Genomic DNA, 9,813 nt, shown 5'->3' with positions numbered 1-9,813 from the left:
AATCGTCCGACACTTTTAATTTAATCAGTAAGAGCAGTGACAGTAAGCAGGAGAATATGGATGCATGGTTGGATTTACAGAACAGAGCTTCAGATGTTCAACTTCATCAGATTAATTTATTAATCTGGAACCAAATGTTTTCCTTTTTTATTTCTAATGCTCTTGAATCGATATTCCGTCAAACATATGGCCAGTAACCACGAAAACAAAAATAATTTCATCTCACAAATTACGCTTTTTTGTTCATAAGCATTTACAGAGCGAAAAAGACAGGATGTTCCAGTCGAGCAAGAGAATCTTGGGATAATACCATTACCTTTATGGGGAGTGAGCGGAAGCAATAGACCAATTTCCATAGCACCCTCCCTTGCTGATCGGTTCAGTGATAAATCAGAGATAAATTGGAATTTAATTTTCATGTTACAGTGTATTGTTGTAAATGGGTCGTTCTTGAATTCTGGTGACATTTGCATCCCTTAGCAACCATGAAAAACACATCACCCACATGACAAAATACTACAGTTTATTACAGAATACGAAAGTAATTACTATATAATTCTGTAGTAAACGGTAGTATACTGTAGAATACTACTGTATAGTACACACTATAGTATCCCTCAATCATGTAGTGCCTACTATAGAATTTTTTAGTATACGCTAGAATACTATAATAAATACTACAATATTATCCGCAAAAAAACACTGTAGTAAATACTACAGTAAAGTCCGCAAAAACACTACACTTTTTTTTACTATAGTAAATAAATTTGCAGATACCCTGCCCATTCCCCTCAGCCATATCCAATTTTGTTCCACCCATAAGTTAAAACCTACATTCCAATTATAGACTATATATTGTGTTCCCAACAGGTTACAGAAAATGTTTTTTTTTTTGTATTTCTCCAGTAGGTTTTCTCAAGGAGAAAGCCTGCATTTCTATGTCAAAGATAATGAAACCAAAACACTATAGTAAATACTTCAGTAATGTCTGCAAAACACTACAGTAAATACTACAGTATACTACAGCCTGCAAAAACACTATAGTATTTTTTCATGTGGGCATGTTTTTCATGTTTTTCATGTTTTTGTTTATATTGAACTGTTAATCAATGATAAAAAAAAGTCCTTTATACTGCAAACCTTTATGCTTGCAGGGGCAGCAGGTAGCCTAGTGGTTAGAGTGTTGGACTTGTAACCAAAAGGTTGCAAGATGAAGTCCCTAAGCTGACAAGGTACAAATCTGTCCTTCTGACCCAGAACAAGGCAGTTAACCCACTGTTCCTAGGCTGTCATTGAACAAAAATAACTTGTTCTTATCCTGTTTGGGGAAGAGGGCAGCATTTTCACTTTTGGATAAATAGTGTGCCCAAACTGAACTGCCTCGTACTCTGTCCCAGATCCTAATATATGCATATTATTATTAGTATTGGATAGAAAACACTCGCACGTTTCTAAAACTGTTTGAATCATGTCTGTGAGTATAACAGAACTTATTTAGCAGGCGAAACCCCGAGGACAAACCGTTCAGATTTTCTTTTTTAAGTTTGTCTTTTTAATATGTTTTCATGGGGAATCCAGAATTCTAATCGACTTTCCTGCAGTTCCTACCGCTTCCACTGGATGTCACCAGTTTGTATAAATTGGTTGAGGTTTTTCCTTTGTGTAATGAAGAAGTACCAAAGCTCAGAACAAACGTCACTTTGGATATACATATATAGACGGAATTAATTGAACAAAAGGATCATTTGTGATGTTTATGGGACATATAGGAGGGCCAACAAAAGAAGCTCTTCAAAAGGTAAGGCATGATTTATATTTTATTTCTGTGTTTTTTTGTCGAGCCTGCAGAGTTGAAATATGCTACTCTAATTGTTTACTGGTGTGCTATCATCAGATAATAGCATCTAATGCTTTCGCCGAAACACCTTTTTGAAATCTGGCATGTCGGCTGGATTCACAACGAGTGTAGCTTTAATTTGCTATCTTGCATGTGTAACTTAATGAAAGTTAGATTTTTATAGAAATGTATTTGAATTTGGCGCTCTGCATTTTCCCTGGCTATTGGCCATGTGGGACGCAAGCGTCCCGCCTACCCCAGAGAGGGCATTAAATTAAAAAACTGTTTAAGGTATTTAGGGGAAGCTTGTTGAGCTATAGTGACATGTTTTGGGGATTTAGAGATAGCTATCTATTATTTTGAATGCTAGAAAGTGAACAAAGGTATTTAATATATTGTGTAGATCAACGGAAAAAAGAAGGCAATTAAAATTATATATTTTTACTAGTATAATGTGTCCCTCAGTTTTATGCAATTGGTGTTACCACCTTAAAAATCACTCATTACAACGATATACAAGGACCTTGAGCATTCTCTCCAGTGGCTAACTGTTATCGGAGGAGGGGTCTATTTTAATTTACTAAAGTCATTAGTAAATAATTTTTAAAGGATTGATGACCTTAGATTTGAGCATGTGCAGCCTCCAATTCAGAAAATCCTAATTTACCTAAACATTCTCATTGGTGTTACCATCATTGGTGAAATTACTCTGGTGTCACAATGTTATTATAATGGTATTGAAAAAAAGCTATAATTACATTTAAATACATTTAAATACATGTATTTACATTTAAATACATTTAAAAAATGCCTTGCTCAAATGCCACCGTAATTCAAGAACTCCTAAACGGCATGAAGTTATAGAATTGTTTTAGTATACCATTCCAAGGTTATTACGAAATAAATACAGGTGCACTCCTATTGGTCTCTGTAAATCACGGACTCACTCAAAGACATGACGGTCAATGTGGACATTATTAGAGACCCTTTTCAGCAGAGGAACATTTTGTTCGGTCACATTGATTCTTCTCCCAGAGCCAACCACGGGTCATCTTCCAAGGTAACCTTAAAAACAAATGTCCTTTTGATAGTATGGTTAGGGTATTATCAGTGACAGCTTTATACTGCTCTAATACAATACCTCTGCTATGCTGGAGCTACACCTGCTCATACAATAAATGCTGGGTCATTCCTTTAACTCTGACTGTTTAAAATCTTGATAACTTAGGACGTAGATGTGGTCAATACAGCTCATACTAGTGTACACCTCAGAAAGAGATACATGGACAGAGTTAGACAGAGAAAGAAGCAGGAATATAAATCCCAATCAATCTATTGCCTTATTTCCATGCATCAGAAACTTTGACACTTCATTGGTTGTCTGGAAGAAATATTTTGTTTATGTGGACAGCAAGCCCTGGGAGTACATGCTAAAATCTCTGTAGGCTATGCAAGACCAGCTCTCCATATCCTGTTATACCATTTTTTTTATTTGCACTCTTCAAAATGAACTGTGTCCAATCGCCTAGATATGTTTATTTCATTGACTACAAATTAGATTAGGGGCCCAGAAAACACCCGTAGCAAATCCACTTCATTCAGGCATAGCAGACACAACCTGTATATGGGTCTTCCTATAAATTAGGGTATACCAGTGAGGATTTCCTACACTGGACAACTTGTTCCAGCTGTTGATAAGTCATTGATAATAATTCATGTCATTACATTAAGATATAAGGAGGGATTAAAATTCACAAGTTTATTTAAAACCTTAATCCTTTATCATGGTTGGTGTCTTGGCAGTTTTGTCCAAAGTCGTGTGACATAAAACATTACTTTCTGTCCTTGCATTTATGGCAGTGTAAATTGTTGTTATAACATCAATAAGCATGACTCAGTTAAATGAGACATTGAAATCCTGGATCTACAGCAGCTGTCAGTTTTTTTTTGTATAGAGATCTCAGAAATGCAGTGTAACTACACGTAACATTTTGTGTCTTCTTATGTATGTTATGGGGTGAAAACAGCACACAAATCCAAAATAATAAATGTGATTGCAAAATCTAATGCTTCTAACCTTGATACTTAAAACCTAAATAAATACTGTGAATAATGTAGTTCTTCAATAAAATTATGCAAAATACTTATGGGATGTGCATTTGGTGTCTAGCTGATTAGTTACTGCATGATAATTTCACACATCATCATCTGATCTAGGAAGGAATTTTCCGAATTACATTCAAGTGTCAAACAGCTGTTGTGATAGCACATGCGATGCAACAAACACCCAAGTGCTTGAAAAAAGGTGTCCCTTAAGAATGTCCATAATATTTTGATCTCTCATTCGTTTTGACCGTGAAGACAATTGTGCCTGGATCCAGTAGTCAGGGGCCCAACTTTCACTGGGGATGGGGGATCATGTCCCCTTCACATTCTGAATTTGCATTTTTGTCCCCCACAGTTTTATCATTACAATGTGATATAAAAAGCGACAACTGTGAGCTTTAGGACCAGAGCGGTGGTAGGCTGTTTCGAGTGTTCAACCTGTTGGATTTAGGACTGCAAGGAAACCACAAGCTAAGTGAAGGTCAAGCTTCTGGAAGGTTGGTTGGACCTGCACGCGAGAGTTGAGCATAGTTCTGTGTATATGTGTTGTTGTGTATATGTGTTGTGCTCTTTCACCGAGTTGTAAAAGCAATCAGAGAAGAAACTGGCTACTCTTTATTTGACTGATGTAGCTGGCAAGGTAACTGCTGTTTAACTTAACAGAAAAAACCTACCTAGTGTTTATTCACAGTGCTGAGCTAGTATTGTAACTGACTTGCAACGTTAGCTAATGTGTCATCCCTCTCGACTGAGGTGAATTAATTAGCTACACTAGCTAATAGCTACCACATCCAGCCTCTAGATGTCTGTCAGATGGCGATATGTGGCTATTATTACTATGTAACAGCTGCCGTTTGTATGGACATGTTTTGTTGCCATTGTTTTGTCCCATTTCAACAGAAATAAACAAACTAGCTTTCGCCATTTGATGTACAGTTAGAGAGAGAGCTGGCCAAATGTTGGCAAACCGTAGCTATTCTTTTTGACTCAGTCACACTAGACCTGAATCAAATGATGAAACCATGGGCCAAATGATTGAAGATTGTGTCGTGGAAATTCTTACACTGGGACACTCAGTCAATCTTAAATTAATCATTCTTTATTGTCAGCATGCTGGAGAGGTTCCAACCAACTCAATTCACCATAGTACACATGTCAATCTGGAGCTCTGCCTGGGCAATCCCAGCAGTTGTCTTATATACGGCTATGCACAAACAAGTTATATTTGCCTGATTTATCATATTTAATTCATCATTACCGTTTTGTTTCATTCATGTGAACGACCAATACTGGTTCAAAACATGTGACAGACCAATACCTGATGAGGCTTCTTCTCTCTAAGCTGAGACCTTGAAACTGAGATCTTTCATTCTCATTCTCAAAAGAAGGTCTGGGTTTACTGCCAAATTGCAGCTACTAATAGTGAGGATTCGTTCAGTCAGCCACTTGCATGAACACAGAAAATGGAAAAGCACATTAATAGAACACAGAAATTAGTTATAAGAAAAGCAAAAACATAAAAATACCCATTACAATTGATGCCCATACGGTGACTCGGTCTATAAAAAAGTGGTCAGATGAAGCAGATGCTAAACTACAGGACTGTTTTGCTATCACAGACTGGAACATGTTCTGGGATTCTTCCGATGGCATTGAGGAGTGCACCACATCAGTCACTGGCTTTATTGATAAGTGCATTGAGGACGTCGTCCCCACAGTGACTGTACATACATACCCCAAACAGAAGCCATGGATTGCAGGCAACATTCGCACTGAGCTAAAGGGTAGAGCTGCCTCTTTCAAGGTGCGGGACTCTAACCCGGAAGCTTATAAGAAATCCTGCTATGCACTCCATTGAGCCATCAAACAGGCAAAGCATCAATGCAGGGCTAAGATTGAATCGTAACACACTGGCTCCGACGCTCGTCTTATGTGGCAGGGCTTGCAAACTATTACAGATTACAATGGGAAGCACAGCCACGAGCTGCCCGGTGATACGAGCCGACCAGACGAGTTAAATCACTTCTATGCTTGCTTCGAGGCAAGCAACACTGAGGCATGCATGAGAGCATCAGCTGTTGCGGACGACTGTGTGATCACCCTCTCCGTAGCCAACTTGAGTAAGACCTTTAAACAGGTCAACATTCACAAGGCTGCAGGGCCAGACGGATTACCAGGACGTGTGCTCCGGGTATGTGCTGACCAACTGGCAGGTGTTTTCACTGATATTTTCAACATGTCCCTGATTGAATCTAATAACAACATGTTTCAAGCAGACCACCATAGTCCCTGTGCCCAAGAACACTAAGCCAACCTGCCTAAATGACTACAGACCCATAGCACTCACATTCATAGCCATTAAGTGCTTTGAAAGGCTGGTAATGTCTCACATCAACACCATCATCCCAGAAACCCTAGACCCACTCCAATTTGCATACCGCCCAAACGGATCCACAGATGACGCAATCTCTATTGCACTCCACATTGCCCTTTCCCACTTGGGCAAAAGGAACACCTACGTGAGAATGCTATTAATTGACTACAGCTCAGCGTTGAACACCTTAGTGCCCTCAAAGCTCATCACTAAGCTAGGGATCCTGGGACTAAACACCTCCCTCTGCAACTGGATCCTGGACTTCCTGATGGGCCGAACACCAGGTGGTGAGGGTAGGTAGCAACACATCTTCCACGCTGATCCTCAACACTGGAGCCCCTCAGGGGTGCGTGCTCAGTCCCCTCCTGTACTCCCTGTTCACCCACGACTGCATTGCCAGACACGACTCCAACACCATCATTACGTTTGCAGACGACACAACAGTGGTAGGCCTGATCACCGACAATGACGAGACAGCCTATAGGGAGGAGGTCAGAGACCTGGCCACGTGGCGCCAGAATAACAACCTATCACTCCACGTAACCAAGAGTAAGGAGATGATTGTGGACTACAGGAAAAGGAGGACAGAACACTCCATTCTCATCGACAGGGCTGCAGGTTGAGAGCTTCAAGTTCCTTGGTGTCCACATCAACAACAAACTAGAATGGTCCAAACACACCAAGACAGTCGTGAAGAGGACACAACAAAGCCTATTCCCCCTCAGGACCCAAAGATTTGGCATGGGTCCTCATATCCTCAAAAGGTTCTACAGCAGCAACAGAGAGCATGATTGCATCACTGCCTGGTACGGCAATTGCTCGGCCTCTGACCGCAAGGCACTACAGAGGGTAGTGTGTCCGGGCCAGTACATTACTGGGGCTAAGCTGCTTGCCATTCAAGACCTCTATACCAGGCGGTGTCAGAGGAAGCCCTAAAAATTGTCAAAGACCTCAGCCACCCCAGTCATAGACTGTTCTCTCTACTACTGCATGGCAAGCAGTAAAGACAAAAAGTATTCTCAACAGTTTTTACCCCCAAGCCATAAGACTCCTGAACAGGTAATCAAATGGCTACCAAGACTATTTGCATTGTGTGCCCCTCCCCCTCAACCCCTCTTTTACACTGCTGCTACTCTCTGTTTATCATATATGCATAGTCACTTTAACTATACATTCATGTACATACTACCTCAAGGGGCCCGACCAACCAGTGCCCCCGCACATTGGCAAACCGGGCTATCTGCATTTTGTCCCGCCACCCGCCACCCACCACCCACCAACCCATCTTTTACGCTACTGCTTCTCTCTTTTTATCATATATGCATAGTCACGTTAACCATATCTACATGTACATACTACCTCAATCAGCCCAAATAAGCGGTGCCTGCATACAGCCTCGCTACTGTTATTTTCACTGTCTTTTACTGTTGTTTTTATTTCCTTACTTAACTATTGTTCACCTAATACCTTTTTTGCACTGTTGGTTAGAGCCTGTAAGTATGCATTTCACTGTAAGGTCTATCTATACCTGTTGTAATCGGCGCACATGACAAATAAACTTTGATTTGATTTAATTTATTGTGCCATTTTTTCAGTGCAATGAAAGTTATTACTCAGTAATGCAATGTAACATTATTGATCTGTCAGTTTCCCGAGTTATTTCCCTACTTTTCACACTGACACAGTAATAAATAGATTTAACTTTACAGGCTTCACTGTCATGTTGCATAGTAGAGGACTGCCCTGGATCGATTTCTTCATCCTGCTCCTGCCTGCACCAGCAAACTTTCTGTCCGACTCCCACCTGCTACCGCAAGAACTGGTCCCAAAAGAAACTGCAGTCCCGCAATTATTTTAACAATATAATTTTAAGCATATGTGAAGCATGTACTGGGTGCGTGTTGGTGGCAGGGAAGTCAGGCGCAAGAGAACGAACTTGGTAAAAACGGAGTTGTTTAATAAATGCTGATAGTACTCCAAAAACCAAATTTTACAAAACAACAAAAATGGGTACAAAACCCGTCACACACCAACATAATATACATGCACATCACACACAATCAAACAATCTCCAACAAGGACATGAGGCGAAACAGAGGGTTAAATACACAACATGTAATTGATGGGATTGGAACCAGGTGTGAAGGAAGACAAGACAAAACCAATGGAAAATGAAAAATGTATCAATGATGGCTAGAAGGCCGGTGACGTCGACCGCCTAACACTGCCTGAACAAGGAGAGGGACCGACTTCGGCGGAAGTCGTGACAGAAGCAGCTCACTTGCCAGCTATGGTCCCAGCCATTTTGCACCGTATAAGCATTATAAAATGTGCAAAAATAACTTAAGAAATAGGTTAAATAGGTTGAGTTTCTCACATGGCACTTATCTTTTATCTTAGTCTATCTGCATTACTGGGCTACATCAGCCAACATGGTAGATGTATTTTGAAGAGAGCAGAGTTGGAGAGACTTGCACTTTCTCTTGAGCTATTTTTATAGCCTACCTTTTACGAGCAGGAAGATTTTCAGACAGAGAAATATGGATGATCAATATTTAGGCCTTTCTAGGCAATGTTGTAAACTATAGCCTAATCATAGGAAGTACATTTCCTTGGAAAGATAACAGTCACATGCTTCTCCGTCAATGCATAGGTTAAAGTCTACTCTATTTAATTGAGACCAAACACACACCTGATTGCGCAGGTATGGCTACTGAACTTGAAGCAGCAAGAATGATGACAGCGACACTAGCTACGTTTTGCAAAGGCTTATAGGATATAGCCTAACTTTTAGGAAAATGATTTGCAGGTAGAGACAAATAAATGGGTAATTAATACTTTTTAAAAATGAAAAGGTGCAACGCTCGCTCACCATAGCCTGATCTATGTGCGCATTATGCCTTTTCCTTTTCAATGATGATTACATTTTATTATTATCAATATTTATTTATAGACATTGTAGTAAACTACTGTCTAGTCATATATACGTTTGTATTTAAGTTAACTGCCACGTGATTCTCCACCCATGAAGGCAGCCTACTCGATTTCAATGAGACCACACATACTAGGCACACTTGAACCCAACTAGGAGAGGTAGCTAGGTTTCTGAATTTGAAGCAGCGAATTCTGAGTGTGAATAGTGCAAAAAATATGTGCTTTTAATACAATAGGTAGGATACCACATACAAAGCAGAAAGAGGACCTTTTCCAAATAATCTGTGGAACAACAAAATATTTTCATCCCAAAATCATCTGTCTGACCCCCTGCTCCCACACGCAGTCCATGCAGCAATGATCTTTGGCAGGCATCCAGCGGGAATGCACAGTGCACAGTCAGTATACAATACTATGCTCAACATGGCTTAGCAGGATCAGATAGACGGTGACAGGGGTCCCAGCAGGGTCAGAAAGCCAGGGAACACCAATCTACGGAGCTGAGGTGAATTTGGCCATATATTAACAATATCAGTGAATGATACTTAGTTCCATCTTGAAT

At 40.1% G+C, this 9,813-nt stretch overlaps 1 non-coding gene across 1 annotated transcript; it reads left to right on the top strand.

The window, feature by feature from the left end:
* The first annotated feature begins 878 nt into the window (after positions 1–878).
* LOC118940656 (U7 small nuclear RNA) lies at positions 879–932 on the top strand. The gene has a single exon (XR_005037243.1). It is a non-coding gene; the product is annotated as a U7 small nuclear RNA (small nuclear RNA).
* The last annotated feature ends 8,881 nt before the right edge of the window (positions 933–9,813 follow it).

This window comes from Oncorhynchus mykiss, chromosome 17 (assembly GCF_057628025.1).
Source record: "Oncorhynchus mykiss isolate SJ-2025 chromosome 17, ASM5762802v1, whole genome shotgun sequence".
Classification (NCBI taxonomy): Eukaryota; Metazoa; Chordata; class Actinopteri; order Salmoniformes; family Salmonidae; genus Oncorhynchus; species Oncorhynchus mykiss.
Note: the sequence above shows the minus strand (reverse complement) of the source record. Positions and strands in the feature narration are given on the sequence as shown.